Raw genomic sequence first — 27,649 nt, forward strand, 5'->3', positions numbered from 1 at the left:
CCACAGCTAATTTTTTTTTTAAGCTTAGAATGCAGTTCCCATGGAACTGAAAGTATTGTATGTAATACACTTAGTTTGTAAGTATTAGTGTAAGTAGGTATTTTAACTTATAGAAATTTGTAAAAAGAGACAACTTTTTAATAAAGAAGGCAATTCTATCTGGTGCCACTGAATTCAAACCTTTTCATTTCTAATATTACAGGATTCTTGACGTGCTCAGCGAGCTGCATAATGGTCCAAGCGGAGGTCATCTTGGAATCACAAAGACGCTCGAGAAAATTAAGCAGAGATTCTATTGGGTTGGTTGCCATCAGTCGGCCACCGAGTGGATTGCCAACTGCGAGGTTTGCAGTAGAGCGAAAGATCCCAAAATCTGAAGTCATGGTCAGATGAAGCAGTATATTTCAGGTGCACCATCTGAAAGGATCGCCATGGATGTCGCTGGTCCATTTCCTACTAGCAACCACGGAAACAAATACGTACTGGTGGTTATGGATTATTTCAGTAAATGGCCAAAGGTATACCCAATCCCAAATCAAGAAGCGGAAAAAGTAGCAGAAGTGGTTGCTAACGATTGCATTGCAAGGTATGGTGTAACAATGGAGTTACATTCTGACTAAGGCAGGAATTTTGAATGAGCGGTGTTTCAAGAAATGTGTAAGAAATTGGGCATTCGAAAAATGCGGACAACTGCATTGCATCCTCAGTCCGATTATATGGTGGAACGATTCAATAGAACCTTGGAGGAGCACTTAAGGAATGTAGTAGACAAGTTATATTAAGAACGCAAAGGTAATTTTTGGCAATGACCTTCGACTGCCAGCTGATTTGAAGTTTGGGAAAGATGCCGATGTGGAGAGGAATGTCAAGAAATTCACTGGTGTTTTGGAAGAAGAGATGAGAGAAATACACGATCTTGTAAGGCAACGAACAAAGATTATATGTGACAAAATGAAAGCCAGATACGATAAAGCAATTAATTCGGTAAGTTTTCAGGAAGGAGATTTGGTGCTGTTATACAACCCACAACGAAAAAAAGGTGTGTCCCCGAAATTGCACTGTAATTGGGAAGCCCAATGCATGCAAACTATTGGCAAATCACGAACTAAAATGAAAGTAGTTCATTTGGAAAGGCTGGCAGCGTTTAGATCAGGAAATTTGTGTTTAGGTGGGGGGCAGTGGGACGAATATTAGCATCACTAACCTGATACTAGTATCACTAAGCAGCCACTCGTATGTATGTAAACAAATCAATCATCATTTACACACATATGTACATACAAAACAATGAATAGATACTCGCAAACACATGTAATTATAAGCCGAAGTAGTACTCACTCATACACCCGTACATGGCTATAAGAGAAACAAACTACAAATAGGTATACATGTATATAGCTAATAACCAAGCAAGGGATACAATTGTTCTGGAATACAGTTTCGCGAAATGACTAGACCTTAGGAGAAATAGATGAACGAGAAAACTGATAGTATAATTGGGACGTCTACGGAGCAAGCTGCAAGGGATATGCCCTTTTAAGCTATTTCATCTGCTTTTTCATTCCCATCTATTCCCATACGCCCTGGGACCCAATATAGATGTATGCTTCTCCCTATCCCGATTTTTTCCACTCTAACACACTTTTAGATGATGTGCTATGCGAGATTATTGCCTTAATTGCTGCTTGGCTGTCAATATAAAAGTTAACACGGTTGCAGTTTAAGCTATTATCGTCCAGTCTTTCTGCTGCTTTGGTTACGGCTAATACTTTCGCTTGGAAAACGCTACAGTGATCTGGCAGTTTCTAGGATCTGTTTATTTCCGCATCAGCACAGTATACCGTTTCCCCTTGCTATGACTTTTTTCAACCGTGCTGTTTCGCTGGAGCACTCTATGTACGCACAGAAATTTCTCAATGAGATTCTCTTCGCCCTGGAAATTTCCCGCTTGTAGATCCTCAATAGATTCCTACACTCGTCCCGACAAGCTTCGGTTTCCGCGGCCGTTGCCAGCTTAAACATTTAGTTTGCCTGTTTTCTTAGAAGAATCAGCTCATTGCTCCACCATGGCGGATTTGCTATTACTCTGAATCTTCTTAGAGGGCAAGCTCTGTTATATGTAGTCATAAGTTCCAGTTCCTCCACATTGGCTACCTCTCTGGGTTGGTCCAGTTTTGTTTCTACCTGTTTCTGGATTTTCGTCCAGTTCGTTGACCTAGGGTTTTCAAAGGTTCCTCCCATCTCTACCCGCTTTAGGGGGATGCTGAAGATGATATACGCATGGTCGGAGAAGGATATTCTGGCAAGAACCATCCAATCATACCTTGATATATCACGTTCAGAGCTCAATGTAATATCAAGAACATTGCTGTATGTTGGACCAATGTATGTAGGGACACTTCGCCTGCTGGCCATCTGTAAATTGGTTTGCAGGATGTAACAGTATAGAAAATAGCCTCTCTTACATTTGCATCCGCGCCTATGACCAACCGCACTTCGTCCTGTACTAGCCTCTTGCACTCCATCGGTTAAACCTCCGCAGTGTGGGCCATGTAGTAGAATGCCAGGATAAATGCCTCTCAGCACCATTGGGCTGTTTGTCCCTCTCCAGCACCTTTGTCGTGACGTCTTCGTCCTTTTCTTGCCCTTTTGGCTTAAGGTTTTCGAGGCCCTCTTCAGCCCCCCCTCGGGACTTCTTTTCCCGAATCGTAAAGGCTGTGCTGGGTGTTCCTCTGTGCGACTCGTAGCACCATTTGGCTGTCGGTCCTTTTTTAATATCTTCGTGATAATGTCCGCGTCCTCCACCTGCCCCTTTTCTCTTAGGCTTTTGAAGTCCTTTTCGACTTCTCCCACTTCTATCGTGTTAGGATTGTTACCCTCGGGGCTTCTTTTCCTCAGCCGCATTTAAATTTTGCTGTATCCCAGGACATTTTTTTTATTGCAAGATGTAGAAATGACCTTCCTCCGTAAGCCGAGATACAGTAAGTACCTTCCAATCATGTGTCGGTATATTCGGATTCAGATTCTGCAGAAGTCGCAGCGTATCCTCCGACTTCACCAGGCATGGTATCCTACTTAAACTTTCGTAACCGTGGGGATTGGCGCTTTATCCACCAAACCGCACGTTCGTGCCTCGCTTTGGAGGTTTGGAACACCACCGCAAGCTCACGATGTTGTCGCACGCTATCATCTTCACACCATTATTGGTTGATTCTGGACAAGTAAGAGTTTAACCTGTTACAGTATCCAAAACGAAGTTGAGCCAGGGTGACTCGTGTCTCCTTTGGTAGTGTACTTTCTTCTTCTGCAAGAGTAGAATATTGTATATTGATAATCGGGTTCACAGGGAACATCTTGGCAATAGCGTTTACCGATTCTATGTGGATTTTGCCTGGGGCCTTCTAATGCTTGTCAAACGGCTGTGTTGGTAGGTGCCGGATCTCATTATAGTGCTTATGGAGATGTTCCCTTAACCCCCGTGAAGGCGTGACGAGATCAAGCATTGTTTTCTAGGGTGCCCTGGTTTGGGACAGTTTAGCAAAAACTGCCTGTTCAGCACTTGGCCTCACTATGTAGGTATTGTTCGGGGGTCATAAGGAGACATGCTTTCCTCTCAGTCTCGAAGGGTGGACGGGAAATTATCCAGAAACCTGGGCATCCCAACAGACATCTGATTGAAGAGATCCCGTTTCCCAGAAAAGTGGTGAGACATTATTTCTATCATTTGGCATTAAAGGTAACATATGTGTATGATGTGGAAATAAAATAGTTTATTATTGCCCCTTATCCTGGACAGAGAAACATGATTTAAAAAAAGCTTTTTCGGTTATGCGAATTCGGCTGGTTTACTAACAAAATATAAGGCCTTTTCTTTCAACCCAGACCTATATACTTTCTTTTATTTCGGTTTTTTAAGACTTTTATTTAGCATTAAAAAAAAGCATTAAAACTTTGGAAAACGGAGTTTTTATAAATTGATCCTACCCTAATCGTTGTGTCGCACCCGTTACCAACAAAATAAGCAAACGTGGATTTGAAATTAAAAAAGCTTTCAGGTATTAAAAAGTTATGTGTAGTTCTTCACAAAAGAACACATATTTTAGTGGTGATCCATATATCCTCTTTTATTTGTTGATCCATTTATTGGCCTATAAATCTTTTTGTTTAGTTTACAAAAAAAACCTAATATGTTATCAGAAAGAGGGTATTTTCGCGCTTTCAGAAGGGTATAAACTGTTTATTAATTCTTGGAGATGTTAGCGAAATTTTACAAAATATAAGGAAAACTGAAGTTGTATCTCCTTTTCATTTTGTATAACGGTTTTCTTTGTTTTTTTTTTTTACGTATATATTACTTAAGAAAAATCTAAAATCCATCAAGGTACGAATCTTAAAGATTAATGTAGGTTTTGTTGGGTTATTCACCAATTTCATATGAAGACGAAAGATAACAATACAAACTACATTACATCTTTTTTTTGAATCTTATCTGCTTTGCACATTTTATTTACTCCCGCAAATAAATATATTCAATGTCATATAGTGTTAATCATTAAGAAAAAGTTGTCGTGTTCTTAACCGTACTTTAGCTTTTATCCAGCGTTTTAAAAATATATTTTAGATTTAGTAAATCTACAGGGCATAGGGTCTTCTTTAACCTTTAGTCTCTATGTACGTTTTGTATACTTTCTCAAGCATTTAAAATTATTTCTATTTTTTGTAGCTGCCCGACCGTATTATGTATGATCATATATATGTAAGTTCTCAAACGTTAAAGGTACCAAACAATTTTATGGAATGAAGAATTCTGGTAGTGCTATCCAAACATTACAATATGCGCTCAGTCCGCTGCTCATACTCTCTTTAATGCAGATTTGAATGCGTGCGAATGTCGCGTTCGTTACACAGGACTTGCTCACATTGCTTTTACATATGTTTTGAAAAATTTTACTCACTTTTAATATGTTTGGGAGTTAAGTACTAGCTTTGCTCTAATTTTTGGTATTTTTAAATTCGTGGTAATTTGCTTAAAACATTTTGATCTACTTTGCAAACGTATGCAATCTACACAGCTGTCAACGTACGATGCTGCATTGAAAAAGGTTGTGCTCGGGCCTTAAAGTAGTAAAGTCCGTGCACTGTTGTGAGGAATGTAAGTGCGGCGTCCGGCTGAGTTGGAAAAAGAGTGTGTAATGATTATAATTAATATACATCCATATTAGTGTTGGAAAACTATCGATAGTCAGACCTATCGATAGTTTGCGATAGTTTGAGATTGACTATCGAATAAACTATCGATAGTTTCGATAGCTTTCTTAAGTAGACTATGCGAAGTTCATGTATGAATATAGCAGAAATTATAAAGTTGATTTCTGAAATAATATTGCTAATAAACACTTATTGTTAATTTTATGTATGTTTTTATTTTAAAAACTATTTTGAGAAGGGTAAATATTCATTGTGGTTTTCAAAAAGTTTTCAACGTACCTACATACATATGTATCTACATTTCATTTACTTCGTATATGTACATTACATACATACATATGTCTGTATGTATTTTTAAATAAATGCTTAACTTCTATTTAGGGAGTTCACAATATGTTGTAAAGTGTTGTATCGTTGTATAGTTTAAAAACGCTTTTATCAGCATTGTTGTTTGCTGTAAAAAATGTGAATAGCGACGAAAGCCAGCTGTACGGCGATATTCAAGTTATGTACAATAAACAACAATGCTGGGCTCGAATTACATATTCCGTGATCGAAACGGCAATCGTACGAATAAAGATTACGTGACTGATCGTTCGAATAGCAATATTGGTATTATGAGGTACGTTCAGTAACGTATCGTAATTTATGACAGGCAGTAATAGATTGAATGGTGATTTGTAATAGATACTTTGACAGTTAAATGTCATATTCTGATTGTAAATAAGAACATTTATTTATTTACATTGTGGAATAAATTCCTATGCAAATTTTAAAAGGAAAAAAGGGGAAAAGAATTGCTTACAAAGAAATTAACACAGGTAATTCTAGTGATGAGTGCACAATTAATAATAAATATAAAAAAGAGGTGGAAGAGAGTTCCTCCTCTTGCTTCAATGATATTTTCCTCCGCTGATGTTATCAATTTCTCCTCGTATGTTCCACCACCAGTCCGAGACTTTGAGCTGCGGTTAAAAGTTAGTTTTCGCTTCGCTTGGTATTTTTAGTCAGCATATACCTACAAATTATAAATATCACAGAATTACAAATTATCATACCAAGAGATGAGTGTTCCGATCGGTTGTTTGATTTACCTTTCTCCACATTTTTGCATCTTTCATAGGTGGGCCTACAGCGTTAAGTTTTTTAGATAGATCCTCCCACAATCGTTGAGATGTCGCCTTTCCTTGGGCACAATTTGGTATGATGTTTTTGGCCAGGTTGGGGTGCTGCTGCATAAATTCTCCCATCATCTCCTTTTGCTTATAATTAAGCTTATTTAGATGCGTCCTTTGGGGAAACAAACATTTTATATTATAAATACTTTTAACTAATTTTATATTTATTTACTTACATTATTAAACTCGAAATTTTCCTTTTAATGTTTGATAAAATTTTCCTTTTTAGTTGTGCTAAGATCACTTTACTTTTTTAAAAACAAATTTAAAACGCAAGAACTATAAATTTATTCGTTTAATTTTCAAACTACAACCAATTTTTAATGCACTCGAACGTCTTTTTGCTATCGTATGAAATTTTTTGACGTTTACGATTTGTTGTGTACGTTCACTGAACACATAATACCGAATTTCGATAGCAGCTATTCGTTCACGTATCACGTAATACCAAATAAGTACTTTTAAGAGACGAGTGTTCAGTTCACGGAATACGTAATTCGGGCCCTGATAAAAGCGGTTTTAAACTATACAATGATATAATACTTTACAATACCTTTTGAACACCCCAATTATTTTGATTTGTATTTCAATAAAGCCAATGGTTTTTATTGAGAAAAACTATTTTATCCATATTTTTAGGCTTTAGTCTGTTTCGCCGTTCGGAACTTACAACTCCGCATTTGCTGAATGTGCGTTCTGATTCTGTCGAAGTTTCCGGAATACAGAGATATTTCAAAGCAACCGTCTTCATAGTTATAAAATCATCTTTTGAAGTCTTAAAAAAATGTTATTTATAAATTTACTCAATATATAGAAAATATATACCTTCCAAAAATCTAAAATATTCGCACTCTGAATTAAATTGGGTCCTTCAAGATATTGTCTTTTTATGATTATATTGTCTACTTTTCGGGATGTCACCTCTTCATTCCTTGCATCTTCTAAGAATTGAAATAGTGGATCACCTCCGAGTTGGGAAATATTTTCGATCGGCCGTTCGCTCACTGAAGGTGTTATACAGTTCATTTCTGATTCAAGAAGCATAGCAGCTGAGTTTGCGTTCAGGATTGAGATGAGAGCCTTTTTCTTGGAACGAGGATCCAGTAGTGTTGAAATTTTAGTTGCGGTTCTCTTCTCGTATGGAAAGAGACGTTCTGCAACTCCTTCTTTTAAGCTTTTACACAAACGGTAACGTTATCTGGTTAGGGAAAAAAGAGCGATTTTTAGTTTTTTAAGCGGCAAAAAAAAAAAATTTAAACATATATACCTATTTTAGTTTCCATTTCGCAAAGATTTCGGTAAAGCCCATTGACCAAAGGAATTATAAGCGATACTGTTAGCCCGTTTCCGGAACACCTAACCGTCAATGTATAAAAAAGCGAGAGTATTTTCTCGACTTGCTTTAGCGTAACCATTTCTTTCTCGGTAAACGGTTCAGGTGTTTTTCTATTTGCCATTAAAACCGATGAAATGGCATCTATTGTTTCCAATATTCGTTTGATCATCATGTATGAACTATTCCAGCGTGTTGCAACTTCTTGTATAAGTTTCAGAGGGGTCTCGGTATTTTGAGCCTTCTTAAACAGTTCCGTTGCATTTGAACTTTTTTTGAAGAATGTGACAATCGTTTTACACTTTTGTAGCAGAGGAGCCAGATGTATGCTGTCGTAGTCTTGCAATAGACTATTTTGTACTACCAAGTTCAAAGTGTGGGCCAAACATGGAAGATCCTTCTTTTTCAAAATTTCACACGCCTTAGTCATATTAGAAGCATTATCAATAACAATTTATGTAACCTTATCCAAAATATCATAGTCAATAAAAATATCATGCAAAGATTTGGCAATGTTGTCAGCGTTGTGATTAGTGGCTTCAAGTAATGGCATAGTTGATAATACTGCCGTTCGCATACTAAAGTCTGGATCAATAAATTGACACGTTACTGTTATGTAACTTTCCGTGGCGGCCGAAGTCCAGGAATCCGTTGTTATAGCGAGGTACTCAACAGCTGAGAGCAAATCACGCAACTTTGACCGGCATTGCTCATACATATTTGGTATATGTATGCTTTGTAAAGTGGTTTTGCTCCGTAACACATACCGCGGATCTAGTATTTTTGTAAAGGCTCTAAGTCCTTCATCATTAACAATACTTAAAGGCTGCAAGTCAACTCCAATTAGTCTAGCCAAAGCCTTATCAATGTCTTTTTTCGCGATGATGTAGGGTCATATTCTGCACCTCTTTTGAAATGCGAGTCTATTGGACGCATCGATGATAGGGTGCTACTGGAGCAACGATCATTTTCATTTTCCATGTTGGGATGGTTCACGCAAATTGGACGTATTGCCACTTGTCCTATATTCTTTTTGGCATATAAGATATTTAGCCAACTTCTTGTCGGTAGACTTTTTAAAATATTTCCACACCTTTAAGATAAACGTTTTAACATCTTCATGCAGACGTTAGGAATTATAAATATTTACCAGAGATAGCCCCTTAATCCTCCCATTTCCGCCAGCTTCGTCAGTGGCTTCAACTTCGGCCGAATCGGCATTTGTAACAGGGAACTCATTTTCTACAGTAATGGTATTGTGTTAAAATAAAATTAAAACGCAAGATTTGTATGCTTTATTTAACTTACCTTCGTTGGTTCTAATCACAAATGTATCCATTTTGTATGTGTTTTAAAAAAAATTAAGCATGGTAACAAAAGTTGAAAAACTATCGATGGTTTTCCCAAACTATCGATGGCGGCGATGGTGCCCAAATATCGATACTATCGATAGTGCCATCGATAGTTTTCCATCACTAATCCATATATGTAACTCAATTCGATGTATTACGAAGATATTACAATTAAAGTTGGAATTTTCAACTAATACCACAAGCTTACAGCAAGGATCATTAAACAAACGAGTATCTAAATGGCAGACAGGTGGATTGGAACTTTATACCGTGGAGTAATAATGTCCATCAAGAAAAGGAGCATGAATTTTTGCCTAAATTAAATAAGAAAATCGATCCATATCCATCATTGATAACGTTTTACAAAGACGGTGCACCACCTAATTTTTATAAAAAGGTGGTATCAAAAGACGCGTTCGACCTCCGTTTTAAGAATCGGAAAGCGGAAATCAAAAATTGTTAGTTATTTACAAAAAACCGTGAATTGACCCCGAGAGAGTCCGAAATATGGGGCCCGATCCATAGTTTCTTTTACATAGAACACCTTTCTGCTTTGGTGGCCTACGGTCCCGCTTATAAAAAATTACCCTCAGTGGGTCCGACACCGGATTGGGCATCAAAACTAAATGCGCACTGAACACCTTTCTGCATTAGTATGTGTATGTTTACAACAAATTGGCAAAAAAAAACAACAACCACATGAAAATTGTAACCGATTTTTTGCTTATATCTTTTGGCAGAAATAAAAATTTATATTTTCGCTTTCGGATTCTAAAAACGGAGGTCGAGACGTGTCTTTTGATACTACCTTTGATAATTTTTGATAAAATTTAGCTGGTGCACCGTCTTGTAAACGTTACCTCATCATTAAATATAACAAACCCGCATTGTTCAGAGAAATTATTGGGAAAATATTCCGGTAACGTTTTACAAGATTTTATCAAAGGTGGTATGACAAGACGCGTTTCGACCCCCGTTTTTAGAATCTGAAGCGAAAATAAAAATTTGTATTTCTGTCAAAAGATATATGTAAGCAAAACATCGCTTAGAATTTTCATGTGACTTGTATTTTGGGATGTATTGTATACACACACACACACTAATGCAGAAAGGTGTTCTGCGCGCAAATTATTTTGATCCCCAAACCGGTGTTGGACCGACCAAGGGTTATTTTTTTAAATCGCGGGCGAAGGCCGCCAACGCAAAAAGGTGTTCAGTGCAAAAAAAACTATGGATCGGGCCTCATATTTCGGACCCTCTCAGGGTCATTTTAAGGTTTTTGTAAATATCTTTCGACATAAATGAATTTTTTTATTTCCGCTTTCGGATTCTTAAAACCGAGGTCGAAACGGGTCTTTTGATAACATATTCCATTTATATAATCTATTGAATGTTACACATACATATCTATAAACGCTTGCATTTAAAGGTGAATTATCTGGTGAAGGAATCAACTGTTGCAGCACTATTGGAAATTCTCAGGTAATGCTCTTTGTCGTTATCCCCATGGGTTAAATTTTCCATTACTGCACCACGCTTTGACAATAAGTATAAACAAAGAAATTGCAGAGGGATCCCCCTAAATGCCAAAACTAAGGTTTTATCTTCCGGAGGCTTCTAGTTCTTGCACAACAAGAAATTATTCTTGGTAAAATTTTCCATAGGTGCACAACGCTTTGCGAATAAATAAGAGTTGGTAGAGGGATCCTAGACAGTAGAGGGTGGTCCTGATACAATTCTAGGGAATAATTTACAGTTATGTAACTTATTTGCTATCGGGTGATCAAACTTCCTAAAATTTAACAATTTACTTGAGTACTATAATTAATAATTTAACGGGAGTGATAATTTTCATAAAAGAAACCTTGCACTAATATCTCCCTAAATGTCTTCATATGAAATCGCGAAATGCAAAAGTCAAACCTTAATTAATCCTTGAATAATAGTCTAGAACAGGGGTCGACTGCTAATACGCGGCCAAAAATATCGAGAGAGATGTCAAAAGATGTGTATTGACCTCGACAACAATAATCCGAAAGCTGAAAAGAAAAATTTTAACTCGTTTAAGAGATCTTAACAAAAATTACCTCGGGTCCCTCCGAAACCGGGGATGGGATCCATAGTATTTTTCAGGCATGCTTAACGAACGAAACGATATCATTTCGTTACGATAATCAACGCTAATAAACGAAACGAAGTCACTTCGTTTCGTTTATTAACGTTAAGATCGTCAAATTAACGTTAATTTGTCGTTCTTAACGTTAATAAACGAAACGAAATGACTTCGTTTCGTTTATTAGCGTTGATTATCGTAACGAAATGATATCGTTTCGTTAGTTAAGCATGCCTGGTATTTTTGCGCAGAACAGCTTTGTGCGTTGGCGGCCTTCGGCCGCGCTTATAACAAATTACGCTGGTCGGTTGTTGTTGTTGTTGTAGCAATGCTCGCCCCACCTAATAGCCGCGACCGATCACAAATTGTCATCAATATCCTCTAACGGGAGTCCAAGGAAACTTGCCGTTTCAACAGGGGTGGACCATAAGGAAAGGGGTGTTAGAGGCGTTGGTTCCACATTACAATTAAAGAGATGGTTGGTGTCATGTGGGGACACATTGCAAGCAGGGCATACATTTTGTATGTCGGGGTTGATTCTGGATAGGTAAGAGTTTAACCTGTTACAGTATCCAGAACGAAGTTGAGCAAGAGTGACACGCGTTTCCCTGGGGAGTATGCGTTCCTCTTCTGCGAGTTCTGGATATTTTTCTTCAAGTACTGGATTCACCGGGCAATTCCCAACATAAAGGTCCGACGCCTGTCTATGGAGTTCACCAAGGACCTGCTTGTGTTTTTCCGCCTCATACGGCTGGGTTCTCAGGTGCCGTATTTCCTCAAAATGCTTACGGAGATGACTCCTTAGGCCCCTAGGCGGTGCTCGTTCGTCAATCAGATGTCTGTTGGGATGCCCAGGTTTCTGGGTATTCAACAGAAACTGTTTGGTCAGCATCTCATTTCTCTCCCTGATGGGGAGTATTCTCGCCTCATTATGCAGATGGTGTTCTGGGGACATAAGAAGACAGCCCGTGGCGATTCTGAGAGCAGTATTTTGGCAGGCCTGTAGTTTCTTCCAGTGGCTGGTTTTTAGGCTTGGCGACCATATGGGTGACGCGTAGCACGTAATCGGCTGGCTAATTGCTTTGTATGTGGTCAAGAGCGTTTCTTTATCTTTTCCCCAGGTACTGCCAGCAAGGGATTTGAGGATTTTATTACGGCTCTGAATTCTTGGAACAATTGCGGTTGCGTGCGCACCAAAATGTAGATCCTGATCAAACGTCACACCCAAGATTTTGGGGTGTAGGACAGTCGGTAGCGTAGTGCCATCGACGTGGATGTTCAATATGGTCGACATTTGGGGCGTCCATGTTGTAAATAAGGTCGCGGAAGATTTAGTCGGTGACAATGCCAGGTTTCGCGAGGCGAAAAAACTGGAGAGATCAGGGAGATAGCCGTTTATTTTATTGCATAGCTCATCGATCTTTGGGCCTGGGCCTGTAGCCATTATTGTGCAGTCATCGGCGTAGGAAACGATTGTGACTCCTTCCGGTGGTGAAGGTAGCTTAGATATGTAGAAATTAAACAAAAGCGGGGATAGGACACCATCCTGTGGCACCCCTTGTTTAATTCTCCTTTGTTTTAATGTTTCGTTTCTGAATTGCACCGATGCCTGCCGACCACCCAGATAATTTGCGGTCCACCTTTTAAGACATTGGGGAAGGGTAGACCCTTCCAGGTCTTGCAGTAACGAGCCATGGTTGACCGTATCAAAAGCTTTTGATAGGTCTAACGCTACGAGTTGTTGTTGTTGTTGTAGCAGTGCTTCGCCCCACCTAACAGACGCGACCGATCACAAACTGTCATCAATATCCTCTAACGGGAGTCCAAGGAAACTTGCTGTTTCAACAGGGGTGGACCATAGGGAAAGGGGTGTTAGAGGCGTTGGTTCCACATTACAATTAAAGAGATGGTTGGTGTCATGTGGGGACACATTGCAAGCGGGGCATACATTTTGTATGTCGGGGTTGATTCTGGATAGGTAAGAGTTTAACCTATTACAGTATCCAGAACGAAGTTGAGCCAGAGTGACACGCGTTTCCCTGGGGAGTATGCGTTCCTCTTCCGCTAGTTTTGGATACTTTACTTTGAGTACTGGGTTCACCGGGCAATTCCCGGCATAAAGGTCCGACGCCTGTTTGTGGAGTTCACCAAGGACCTGCTTGTGTTTTTTCGCTTCATACGGCTGTGTTCTCAGATGCCGTATTTCCTCAAAATGCTTACGGAGATGACTCCTTAAGCCCCTAGGCGGTGCTGGCTCGTCAATCAGATGTCTGTTGGGATGCCCAGGTTTCTGGGTATTCAACAGGAACTGTTTGGTCAGCATCTCGTTTCTTTCCCTGATGGGGAGTATTCTCGCCTCATTATGTAGATGGTGTTCTGGGGACATAAGAAGACAGCCCGTGGCAATTCTGAGAGCAGTATTTTGGCAGGCCTGTAGCTTCTTCCAGTGGGTAATTTTTAGGCTTGGCGACCATATGGGTGACGCGTAGCACGTAATCGGCTGGCTAATTGCTTTGTATGTAGTCATGAGCGTTTCTTTATCTTTTCCCCAGGTACTTCCAGCAAGGGATTTGAGGATTTTGTTACGGCTCTGAATTCTCGGAACAATTGCGGCTGCGTGCTCACCAAAATGTAGATCCTGATCAAACGTCACACCCAAGATTTTGGGGTGTAGGGCAGTCGGTAGCGTAGAGCCATCGACGTGGATGTTCAAAATGGTCGACATTTGGGACGTCCATGTTGTAAATAAGGTCGCGGAAGATTTAGTCGGTGATAATGCCAGGTTTCGCGAGGCGAAAAAACTGGAGAGATCCGGGAGGTAGCCGTTTATTTTGTTGCATAGCTCATCGATCTGTGGGCCTGGGCCTGTGGCCATTACTGTACAGTCATCGGCGTAGGAAACGATTGTGACTCCTTCCGGTGGTGAAGGTAGCTTAGATATGTAGAAATTAAACAAAAGTGGGGATAGGACACCACCCTGTGGCACCCCTTGTTTAATTCTCCTTGGCTTTGATGTTTCGTTTCTAAATAGCACCGATGCCTGCCGACCACCCAGATAATTTGCGGTCCACCTTTTAAGACATGGGGGAAGGGTAGACCCTTCCAGGTCTTGCAGTAACGAGCCATGGTTGACCGTATCAAAAGCTTTTGATAGGTCTAGCGCTACGAGTACTGTTCTATGGTGGGGGTTTTGATTTAAACCGCAATTTATCTGGGTGCTAATGGCATTTAGCGCGGAGGTAGTGCTATGGAGTTTTCTGAAGCCATGCTGATTGGAGGATAGTTGCAAATTTGCTTGGAAATAAGGGAGCAAAATGGCTTCGAGCGTCTTTGCTACTGGCGATAGGAGAGATATCGGACGATACGACTCTCCTATGTTAGCTGGTTTACCAGGCTTTAGTAGCGGGACCACCTTGGCCATTCTCCATTTCTCGGGTATGACAAAGGTGGAAAGAGACAGGTTGAAGACCTGCGCTAAATATTTGAAACCCTCTTTCCCTAGGCTTTTAAGCATCGGCATGGCTATGCCGTCTGGGCCCACTGCTTTGGATGGTTTAGCGCGACCAATGGCGTCCTCAACCTCTTTAGCGGTGATGGTGATTGGTGACGCGCTGAATTTGTGTTTATGTGCGTGTCTGTTGGCCCTCCGTCTAACTTTGTCGACCGTAGAATGCATAATATATTGTCGGCAGAAAGCGCTCGCGCATTTTTTCGCATCCGACAGCACTTTGTCGCCAAAGGCGATGGAAACTTTGTCTTTGTGCTTAGTCGGATTCGATAGGGACTTTACGGTGGACCAAAGTTTACCCACACCGGTAGAGAGGTTCCAACCTCTTAGGTGCTCCTCCCATTTCGCCCGCTTGTGTTCATCCACAAGCAATCTGATGCGTTGGTTTATATCCCTTATTTGGGGGTCGCCTGGATCAAGCTGCCTTATAAGGTCACGTTCTCTCGCTAAGTTTGCGGCCTCCGCCGGGAAGTGGGGCCGGATTTCGGGAATTCTCCCGGCGGGAATGAAACGTGCCGAGGCGGATTCAATGACCTTGCGGAAGGCACGCTCCCCTTGGCGGGCATCAGTCGGGATAGGGAGGGCAGCAAAGAGGTTGTCTGTAAAGGATTTATATTCTTCCCACTTTCCTTTTTTAAAGTTTATGAAAGTGCGTTTTTCGGTAACGATGAAGTCGGCGGTACGCTCGAGCGAAACAAGTATAGGCAGGTGGTCGGATGCCAATGATACCATCGGCTGCCAGTTGACGCAGTTTACGAGTTCTGCGCTCACGATTGAGATATCTGGCGAACTGTGACAGCTTCCTACCATACGTGTGGGGGCGTCTCCGTATATTGTGCAGAACGTCGTTTCTTCTATTTGATCCGCCAACATCTCGCCCCTACTGTCCGTCCGCAAATTTGAGTGCCATAGATCATGATGGGCATTGAAGTCGCCTAAAATAATGCGATTGTTTCCAGTGAGTAAGGCTCTGATATTAGGGCGGTATCCACCGGGGCAACAGGTGGCAGGGGGGATGTAGATGTTGATGATTTCTAGGTTTGCATCGCCTGACCGGACAGATAGGCCTTGACGTTCTAAGACGTTGTCCCTGCGGTCGATGCCAGGATCAAATATGTGATATTGCACAGAGTGGTGTATTATAAACGCGAGGCCGCCTCCATTTCCGCTCTCGCGATCTTTTCTGTGGACATTATACCCAGAGCAGGTCTGCAATGCAGATCGTGCTGTGAGTTTAGTCTCTTGAATCGCAGCAATGCGGATGTTGTGCCGCTTCATGAAATTGACTATCTCCGTGATCTTCCCAGTTAGTCCATTACAGTTTAACTGCAGAATTCTGAAGTGCATGAGGGGAGACGTCGCCACTCTGGGGGTAAGTGACGGGTGACTACGCCTGGGTTGAGGAAGGCCAGGGCGCAATTGCTGTTGTGGCCCCGGGACTGGGCGTCCTTGGGCAAGCATTGGGGTACCCGGATGATTTGGGTTTGCGACCTGGCAACATGGCGCGATGAAACCCGTCGAGGGGTTGCCGTCGCGGAGACCAGAACATCTAGGAAAGTGGCACCACCTAAGGCAGGAGCTGCATTGGGCGGATGTCGCAAACATATATATTCTGTGCTGGCAAACGGTGCAAACGGAGGTAGGGACTAAGAGTCTGGTTCCCTGACCTACACGATTGCTGCCGGAAAAGAGGGGGGAGAAGACGGGGGCAGGGGCTGTTGCTCAGCATTGCTTCCGACTCTACTACGAAGATTGTAGTTGTGAGTGTTAGCAGCTGTTTGAGTTGTTGGCGCCGTAAGGCGCGAGCAGCAGCGGGTACTTGTTGTGGCTTGCTGAGCAGCGGGGCTGCAGGAAGGTAATGGGGGGGCGCTTAGACGTAGACTACGGGGCGCCCTTGGGCGTGAACAGCAAGGAGCCACAAAAGATTTATAAAAGTTACGTGGACGTCGGGTTTTGGGATCAAGCCCAGAACAACCTGTCCGATGCAACCATCCCTTACACGAGACACACTGAACAGAGTATGACCGTCCTAAAAAGATTCTTTTCCGGCAGATGCAGCAAAACCATTTCTCAGGACCGGGGTCAGGAGACGGACCCGGATTGGATTCGATACCTTCCCGGAGCAAGAGAATATGGAGCAGTCCTGCTGCAAGGAGCTGCTGGGAGGATGACAATTTGTGGGAGGGACGAAACAAATTAAATGGGGTTACACTGAAATGACAGTCCTTGGTCGGGAAAAATCCCGAGTCGCTCCGGTACATAGAACCGACTGCCTTGGGAAGCGCTACGAGTACTGTTCTATGGTGGGGATATTGATTCAAACCGCAATTTATCTGGGTGCTAATGACATTTAGCGCGGAGGTAGTGCTATGGAGTTTTCTGAAGCCATGCTGATAAGGGGCTAGCTGCAAATGTGCTTGGAAATAAGGGAGCAAAATGGCTTCAAGTGTCTTTGCCACTGGCGATAGGAGAGATATCGGACGATATGACTCACCTACGTTAGCTGGTTTCCCAGGCTTTAGTAGCGGGACCACCTTTGCCATTTTCCATTTCTCGGGTATGACAAAGTTTGTGTTTATGTGCGTGTCTATTGGCTCTCCGTCTATCTTTGTCGACCGTAGGATGCATTATATATTGTCGGCAGAAAGCGCTCGCGCATTTTTTCGCATCAGACAGCACCTTATCGCCAAAGGCGATGGAAACTTTGTCTTTGTGCTTAGTCGGATTCGATAGGGACTTTACGGTGGACCAAAGTTTACCTACACCGGTAGAGAGGTTACAACCTCTTAGGTGCTCTTCCCATTTCGCCCGCTTGTGTTCGTCCACAAGCAATCTGATGCGTTGGTTTATATCCCTTATCCCCTTACGCTGGTCGGTCCATCAATGGGGTGGGATCAAAATGAAATGAGTGCAAAATCTCTTTGTACACACAATTTTTTTCAGTGTACAACAACCACATGAAAATTGACAACTTCAACTGCAAATATCTCCGGACAGAGGAATTATTGTTGTCGAGGTCAATACGCGTTTTTTGAAACCTCTCGATATTTTTGGACGCGTATTAGTTGGCCCCTGTTCTAGACTTCTACCAATCTTTGAAATTCGTATCTTGTTGGAAGCGTAATTAACCGTATATATACACGAACAGAAATAGTCAAGAAACCCGTTATACAAAATGAACAAATGATGCATAACGTTGAGTTTTCAATATATTTTGTAAGATTTCTCTAAAATTGCTACGTATAAATTTACAAGTTATACATTTTTGAAAGCGCAAAAATAAAAAATAAACCATTTTATGTATGTATGTAGGTCTCGCCCAAAAAAAAACCAGCGACGCACTATGGCGCCTTTTGAGTTTTTTCTTTGCAATCATAACTTTTGAACTAATGAAGATATTTTAAAGATTTATACTGCACCTGAAAGCTAATTAGTTATGCTTTAAACAATTTAAAACACAGGATGTCAGAGTAACAGGGTGCTTCACAATAATTCGTGAAAGTTGAAAAATTGTAGAAAAATACAAAAAAAAAAAAAAAAAAAATTGTTAAAAACTTAAGGATTAATTTTTTTTATGAGGATGTGTTTGAACTTGAAATCAGATAAACTTATGATTTGTATGAAGGAGTGTGGCTCTACCCACTTATGATTAAAAGTTTTGTCTTAGTAGCAAGATTATCAATCTCCACCAAACTTGATGGACGCATTACTTCTTTTAAGATGCTATACTCTTATAAAAGTGAAATGTGTACGCTAGGGGATAAGTATATAACCATTGCTTGAAAATTCATTGTATAAATTTACTTACATATTTTTGAAAAATTCAAAAACCAATTATTTTATTAATACTTAACTAAGAAAAATTATTAAAAGTTGTTTAATATTGTTGTATTTGAGCCAACGACGAACAACTAATACATTTTTGGGCCCTGCCCACTTATGATAAACAGTTTTATCTTAATAACCGCTTTACCAATTTTATTGATTTCTGTAAAAATTTATTACTCTTCTGATAGCCAAAGCCAGGAGCGTGCGCAGGGGGGGGGGGGGGAGGGGGTTTGAATATATGGAAGCTCATAGTAAGCATCCGTTACTGTCAAGACAGTTTTGCGATAAAAATTAATAAAACGGGAGTAAAGAGAAACATTTACCATATTTATTGGCTATCAGTCAACAAATACACTCTTCTTGCACACCCTTGCGCACGACCCTGGCCAAAGCCTAAGCTTTAAAATAAATATACATAAATGGTGCTTCGAAACTCATCTTAAAATTTCATAAATTTTAAAAAGATGCAAAAACGAAAATTATATGATTATAAGTACTAAATGAAATAACTGTATTATTTATAATAAATAATAAACTTGTATTTATTGATTTCTTTTTTTTTTTTTAATAAAATAACAAAACTAAGTACTAAATAATTTTTTTGTTGGGATAGAAAAAGCTGGATCATTTATTTAATCTTAATGTAGTCTTCGTTCTTGAAAATATGTATAACATGGAAACCATTTCTGAGCTATAGGTGTCTGTAAGATCTTTTTGTGATCTTACATGCCTCATGGATGATATAATGGATCAGAAGAGATGGCCAACATGTTGAAAAGGTCCTCGTTTTGTCTAACTCGTGAGATTTTGCAAGCGTTAGTACTTCTATTTCTTTTGTAGTACTTGTTTTTAGATTCTTGAGCTTCTTCAGACAATTCTGCTAATGGTAAACACTGGTATTCTATTAAATCTTTTCCATGGGCCAAAATTGTATGTACCGTTGGTGTGAGCTTTTTCTCAGGATACTTTTGAAGCAGCAGATCTGCAGTTTTCGATGCATATTCTCCAAATTTAGGTCCATTAACTTTTTCATGGCAACTTAAAATATTTAAAATTACTCCCAATCGTTTGACAATATCTCTATCGACTCCAGTAATGCGAGCAGTCATTTCATCGTGTTCAAAAAATCTTCTTGAGGAGTTTCCATCATTTGTGTTGCTGTATCCATACTTTGGGCAGTCAACTCTCAGGCCAAGCTCTTTATAGAATGCATCTTGAATTATTTTTTTTTAATGTTTTGTTTTTCCTTAGATGTTGCATTGTCGTCGAAAAATTCTCCTTGTTGTGGTAGTGTATAAGCTAGTTTCAAAACGAATTCCATGCACCTTATCCTCGCATGCAAAGGAGATATTCCCTACTCATAATTTAGTTCGTCAATAATTGAATCATCAAGATTTTCACAGTCTTTTTGACTCTTCTTATAGATGATGTGTTTGTTAGCAAGTTTAAAACTTTTCCATCGACCATTGTTAGAAGAAAATCATGCTTTATGGTAATAACATTCCCGTTTTCGATTTCAATTATTGTTGGTTCTAATTTTGCGATTTGATTTTTTATACCACTCCTGTAGCTTTTATGAGTTCGGAAGACACCATCTCGGCCGGCACAATTTAACTGATGACGGCCGTGGAACAAAAGAAATCATAAACATATTACCATCTGTAAATGTTCCATCGTCTACATTATTCTTTGTTATACTCAGTTGAGCAGAGCTCACAGAGTATATTAACTTTGATTGGATAACGGTTGGTTGTACAGGTATAAAGGAATCGTGATAGATATCGACTTCCATATATCAAAATCATAGGATCGAAAAAAAATTTGATTGAGCCATGTCTGTCCGTCCGTTAACATGATAACTTGAGTAAATTTTGAGGTATCTTGATGAAATTTGGTATGTAGGTTCCTGAGCACTCATCTCAGATCGCTATTTAAAATGAACGATATCGGACTATAACCACGCCCACTTTTTCGATATCGAAAAATCGAAAAAGTGCGATAATTCATTACCAAAGACGGATAAAGCGAGGAATCTTGGTAGGTGAGTTGAACTTATGATGCAGAATAGAAAATTAGTAAAATTTTGGACAATAGGCATGGCACTGCCCACTTTTAAAAGAGGGTAATTTAAAACTTTTGCAAGCTGTAATTTGGCAGTCGTTGAAGATATCATGATGAAATTTGGCAGGAACGTTACTCCTATTACTATATGTATGCCTAATAAAAATTAGCAAAATCGGAGAACGACCACGCCCACTTTAAAAAAAATTTTTTTTGTAAAGTCAAATTTTAACAAAAAATTTAATATCTTTACAGTATATAAGTAAATTATGTCAACATTCAACTCCAGTAATGAAATGGTGCAACAAAATACAAAAATAAAAGAAAATTTCAAAATGGGCGTTGCTCCGCCCTTTTTCATTTAATTTGTCTAGGATACTTTTAATGCCATAAGTCGAACAAAAATTTACCAATCGTTGTGAAATTTGGTAGGGGCTTAGATTCTAGGACGATAACTTATTACTGTGAAAAAGGCGAAGCCACACCCAGTTTTTATACACAGTCGACCGTCTGTCCTTCCGCTCGGCCGTTAACACGATAACTTGAGCAAAAATCGATATATCTTTACTAAACTCAGTTCACCTACTTATCTGAACTCACTTTGTATTGGTATAAAAAATCGCCGAAATCCGACTATGACCACGCCCACTTTTTCGATATCGAAAATTACGAAAAATTAAAAAAATGCCATAATTATATAGATAATACGAAAAAAGGGATGAAACATGGTAATTTGATTTGTTTATTGACGCAAAATATAACTTTAGAAAAAAAACTTTGTAAAATGGGTGTGACACCTACCATACTAAGTAGCAGAAAATGAAAAAGATGTGCAGTGCGAAATAAAAAACCCTTGAAATCTTGGCAGGAATACTGTTCGTGGTATTACATATATAAATAAATTAGCGGTATCCAACAAATGATGTTCTGGGTCACCCTGGTCCAAATTTTGGTCGATATCTGGAAAACGCCTTCACATATACAGCTACCACCACACCTTTAAAACCCTAATTAATACCTTTAATTTGATACCCATATCGTACAAACACATTCTAGAGTCTCCCCTGCTCCACCTTTATGGCGATATCTCGAAAAGGCGACCACCTATAGAACTAAAGCCCACTCCCTTTTAAAAAGACTCATTAACACCTTTCATTTGACACCCATATCGTACACACAAAGTCTAGAGACACCCCTTGTCCACCTTTATGGCGATATCTCGAAACGGCGTCCACCTATTGAACTAAGGCCCACTCCCTTTTAAAATACCCATTAACACCTTTCATTTGATACACATATCGTACAAACAAATTCTAGAGTCACCCCTGGTCCACCTTTATGGCGATATCTCGAAACGGCGTCCACCTATGGAACTAAGGGTCACTACCCTTTTAAAATACTCATTAACACCTTTCATTTGATACCCATATCGTAAAAACCAATTCTAGAGTCAACCCTGATCCACCTTTATGGCGAGATCTCGAAAAGGCGTCCACCTATAGAACCAAGCCCACGCCTTTTAAAATTCTCATTAACATCTTTCATTTGATACCCATATCGTACAAACAAATTCTAGTGTCAGCCCTGGTCCACCTTTATGGCGATATCTCGAAAAGGCGACCACCTATAGAACTAAGACCCACTCCCTTTTAAAATACCCATCCACCCCTTTCATTTGATACCGATATCGTACAAACAAATTCTAGAGTCACCCCTGGTCCACCTATATGGCGATATCTCGAAAGGGCGTCCACCTATAGAACTAAGCCCCACGCCCTTTTAAAATACTCATTAAAACCTTTCATTTGATACCCATATCGTACAAACATATTGTAGAGTCACCCCTGACCCACCTTTATGGCGATATCTCGAAAAGGCGACCACCTATAGAACTAGGGCCCACTTCCTTTTAAAATACTCATTAACACATTTGATACCCATATCGTACAAACATATTCTAGAGTCACCCTTGGTCCACCTTTATGGCGATATCTCGAAACGGCGTCCACCTATGGAACTAAGGGTCACTACCCTTTAAAATACTCATTAACACCTTTCATTTGATACCCATATCGTACAAACCAATTCCAGAGTCAACCCTGTTCCACCTTTATGGCGAGATCTCGAAAAGGCGTCCACCTATAGAACCAAGCCCACGCCTTTTAAAATTCTCATTAACATCTTTCATTTGATACCCATATCGTACAAACAAATTCTAGAGTCAGCCCTGGTCCACCTTTATGGCGATATCTCGAAAAGGCGACCACCTATAGAACTAAGGCCCACTCCCTTTTAAAATACCCATTAACCCCTTTCATTTGATACCGATATAGTACAAACAAATTCTAGAGTCACCCCTGGTCCACCTTTATGGCGATATCTCGAAAAGGCGACCACCTATAGAACTAAGGCCCACTCCCTTTTAAAATACTCATTAACACATTTGATACCCATATCGTACAAACATATTCTAGAGTCACCCTTGGTCCACCTTTATGGCGATATCTCGAAAAAGCGACGACCTATAGAACTAATTGGATTGGTTTATTGACGCAAAATATAACTTTAGAAAAAAACTTTGTAAAATGGGTGTGACACCTACCATATTAAGTAGCAGATAATGAAAAAGATGTGCAGGGCGAAATAAAAAACCCTTGATATCTTGGCAGGAATACTGTTCGTGGTATTTCATATATAAATAAATTAGCGGTATCCAACAGATGATGTTCTGGGTCACCCTGGTCCACATTTTGGTCGATATCTGGGAAACGCCTCCACATATACAACTGCCACCACTCCCTTTTAAAACCCTCATTAATACCTTTAATTTGATACCCATATCGTACAAACACATTCTAGAGTCCCCCCACCTTTATGGCGATACCTTGAAAAGGCGTCCACCTATAGAACTAAGCCCCACGCCCTTTTAAAAACTCATTAACACCTTTCATTTCATACCCATATCGTACAAACATATTCTAGAGTCACCTCTGGTCCACCTTTATGGCGATATCTCGAAAAGGCATCCACCTATAGAACTAAGTCCCACTCCCTTTTAAAATACCCTTTAAACCCTTTCATTTGATACCGATATCGTACAAACAAATTCTAGAGTCACCCCTGGTCCACCTTTATGGCGATATCTCGAAAAGGTGTCCACCTATAGAACTAAACCCCACGCCCTTTTAAAATACTCATTAACACCTTTCATTTGATACCCATATCGTACAAACATATTCTAGAGTCACCCCTGGTCCACCTTTATGGCGATATCTCGAAAAGGCGACCACCTATAGAACTAAGGCCCACTCCCTTTTAAAATACTCATTAACACCTTTCTTATGATACCCATATCGTACAAACATATTCTAGAGTCACCCCTGGCCACCTTTATGGGCGATATCTCGAAAAGGCGACCACCTATAGAACTAAGGCCCACTCCCTTTTAAAATACTCATTAACACCTTTCATTTGATACCCATATCGTACAAACATATTCTAGAGTCACCCCTGGTCCACCTTTATGGCGATATCTCGAGGGGGTGAGGATGAATGAGTAGGTAAGCCGGTTCCTAGGTGGTAAAGATAGGAAGGCATATAAACCTACGGACAGTTGAAGGGTCGCGGCAGGCGGAATCCTCTGGTGCCTTAGCTCTTTCGGCGTGGGGTGTATTTTGGCCATACCTCAACTGCATTACCATAAATTTTAATAAATAGGATTCCTAAGCAAAAGTAACAGGGCATACTAACATAATTGCAAAATTTAGAAAGAAACAAATTTTTACAGAGAAAAGAGAACACCCTAATATACGTCATCTTGATTGATCAGCGATGTCTAAGATGTTAATTGACATTCGCTTTCGCTACCCTACCCAACCAAGATCTTCGCAATAAAAAAGATGCAAGAAGATGCCCATAGAAAGCAACATTCCCCACCTCCCTATGCCACCGTATGCCGCCAGGAAAACTAATAAATTTAACACATGGTGTATTCTTTGCAAACTCACATTAAATTATGTTTATTCAATTTTCGGAAACAACTTACCAAAAAAAAATTCAATTTGGTTTCTTCAAGATAGCTTTACATTCTAATACTCTTGTATACCCTATACGTAAGGTTACTTATTGGTAACGATTCAAATACAAATTGACTATCATCAAATATACATGTGTAGATACTTGTTCATTTTGGATCGATATAACATTTTATATTTACAAGAAGTACTAGTTATATAAATTAGTATGTCGTTGAATATCTCATTTGTATATATTTAATTCCCTAACCAAATATTTTTTGGGGGGTAATTTTGTGTGCGATATTACACTATATTGTGTTTGGTAAACTCTCTATTTATCTGTATTCATCCAAAACCTTACTCAACAATCAAATTTCTATTAGGCAACCATAAGCCTTTATTTAGCAAGGGTGATAAAGGATTGAAAGTTTTGCAAAGTTTGCTAAGCACTCAGAACAGGTTTTTCCGTTTTCTTATTTTCATTCGTTGTTAATTTTGTCAAAGGTTTTGATTCTTTTCGTTTATTGTTTTTGTTTTTTTTTTTGTTTTTGGTATTTTTTAAAGCAGTCAAACCAACAAACGCTCGCACATAGTAATAGTTCATTAAATATGTACATGCATTTGTGCAAATAATTATATGTACCGGCTCATTTACTTATGTACCAGCTGATGCACTGGGCAACCATATGTACATATGTGAATGCGTAAGTTGCTCTGACCTTGCTATGATATCAAAACCCACCAAAAAAAATTGTTATTTCATATAAAGAAGAATGTACTTACAGTTGTTCGTAGTTACTTAGATATATTATGCAATCCATCGCTGAAAGGCCATCCAAGATGATGCAGCAAGTCTGACGCTATTGCTATTGTTAGGATGTAAAGTTTTGGTTGAATATATGGTTATTTGTGTGGGTTGTGCGGATGTTTATACTTTTTCGTTACCACAAGTTGTTATTATTTCATGAAATAATTTTTCGCTTAGGAAACTATATCTTTTGGCCTATAGTCAACCTACAAAGTTTTTTTTTTTTCTTGTGTGTTTAAAGATCTCCCATTAACTTTATCTCTGTAGATGGACTATATATATGTTTTTTGTTTTTTGTTGTGCGACACAGACTAAAACCCAATATTTCCATAAAACAGTATGGCACTTTTACTAACCATAATTTTTTTTTTTTCTGTTTTTTTTTTTTTTTTAGTTAAACTTATTATTATTATTATTATTTTTTTTGTTTCTGCAGTTTTCTCAGTATTTTGTTTTTCTAATGTTTCGTGTTCTAATCTTTTCTTTAAATAACCAAAATTTATTTTTTGTCACACTTTTTTCAATACGAGGTTTTTGTTGCCGCTATATTGCTGGTTTTCCTTTACACAACAGGTTTTTTCGTGATTTGGCTGTGGGAACTCCACATTCCATAGTTAGGTTGAAATGAAAGAAAAAAACAATCAACCATCAATTCTGCATGCCGGGTATGTGTGGTCCGGCTTTACGCCTTTATGCCTACAATAAGGTGCCTCGTGTTCCTTGCTGCCTATAAAGTTCGAATGCGGATGCTGATAGAGAGTCTTTCGAAGCTTGGCTCTATTCTTCCGGTTATAATCGGCGGAATTATGGACACACCGTTCAACTAATGATGGCACTTATAGTAGACTACTTGAATAACTCTTCCACACCCTCACCAAGCCGCGATGGAAGTGGCGAGGGACGGCCAATTTTTTTTATGTGTTTTACGCAAATTGCACTGAAATCTTGGTGTTAGGTGTGGTGGTTTTCCACTTGCACTAGATTGATGGACCATTACACCCCTGGTCCACCTTTATGGCGATATCTCGAAAAGGCGACCACCTATAGAACTAAGGCCCACTCCCTTTTAAAATACTCATTAACACCTTTCATTTGATACCCATATCGTACAAACCAATTCTAGAGACACCCCTGGTATACCTTTATGGCGATATCTCGAAAAGGCGACCACCTATAGAACTAAGGCCCACTCCCTTTTAAAATACTCATTAACACCTTTCATTTGATACCCATATCGTACAAACAAATTCTAGAGTCACCCCTGGTCCACCTTTATGGCGATATCTCGAAACGGCGTCCACCTAGGGAACTAAGGGTCACTACCCTTTAAAATACTCGTTAACACCTTTCATTTGATACCCATATCGTACAAACCAATTCTAGAGTCAACCCTGATCCACCTTTATGGCGAGATCTCGGAAAGGCGTCCACCTATAGAACCAAGCCCACGCCTTTTAAAATTATCATTAACATCTTTCATTTGATACCCATATCGTACAAACAAATTCTAGAGTCAGCCCTGGTCCACCTTTATGGCGATATCTCGAAAAGGCGACCACCTATAGAACTAAGGCCCACTCACTTTTAAAATACCCATTAACCCCTTTCATTTGATACCGATATCGTACAAACAAATTCTAGAGTCACCCCTGGTCCACCTTTATGGCGATATCTCGAAACGGCGTCCACCTATGGAACTAAGCCCCACGCCCTTTTAAAATGCTCATTAACACCTTTCATTTGATACCCATATTGTACAAACATATTGTAGAGTCACCCCTGGTCCACCTTTATGGCGATATCTCGAAAAGGCGACCACCTATAGAACTAAGTCCCACTCCCTTTTAAAATACTCATTAACACCTTTCATTTGATACCCATATCGTACAAATATATTCTAGAGTCACCCCTGGTCCACCTTTATGGCGATATCACGAAAATGCGACCACGTATAGAACTAAGGCCCACTCCTTTTTAAAATACTCATTAACACCTTTCATTTAACACCCATATCGTACTTACAAAGTCTAGAGTCACCCCTGGTCCACCTTTATGGCGATATCTCGAAACGGCGTCCACCTATGGAACTAAGCCCACGCCTTTTAAAATTCTCACTAACATCTTTCATTTGATACCCATATCGTACAAACACATTCTAGAGTCACCCCTGGTCCACCTTTGTGCCGATATCTCGAAAAGGCGTCCACCTATAAAACTAAACCAAACGCCCTTTTAAAATACTCA

General features: G+C 39.7%; 1 protein-coding gene across 17 annotated transcripts in view; it reads left to right on the forward strand.

The window, feature by feature from the left end:
* The first annotated feature begins 9,206 nt into the window (after positions 1-9,206).
* The window catches only part of LOC137235972 (uncharacterized), a 116,929-nt gene continuing 98,486 nt past the window's right edge, over positions 9,207-27,649 (forward strand). For 5 of the 17 annotated variants that reach the window (XR_010948170.1, XR_010948168.1, XR_010948171.1 and 2 more), the window contains exons 1-2: positions 9,207-9,990; positions 10,501-10,553. The gene's annotated coding sequence lies outside the window, so the exon portion shown is untranslated. Of the gene's footprint in view, positions 10,018-10,500; positions 10,554-27,649 lie in introns of all 17 variants that reach the window. The other 12 variants (XR_010948172.1, XR_010948174.1, XR_010948173.1 and 9 more) reach the window with 12 other exon arrangements.

The sequence above is a fragment of the Eurosta solidaginis genome, unplaced genomic scaffold (genome assembly GCF_040869045.1).
Source record: "Eurosta solidaginis isolate ZX-2024a unplaced genomic scaffold, ASM4086904v1 ctg00001119.1, whole genome shotgun sequence".
NCBI lineage: Eukaryota > Metazoa > Arthropoda > Insecta > Diptera > Tephritidae > Eurosta > Eurosta solidaginis.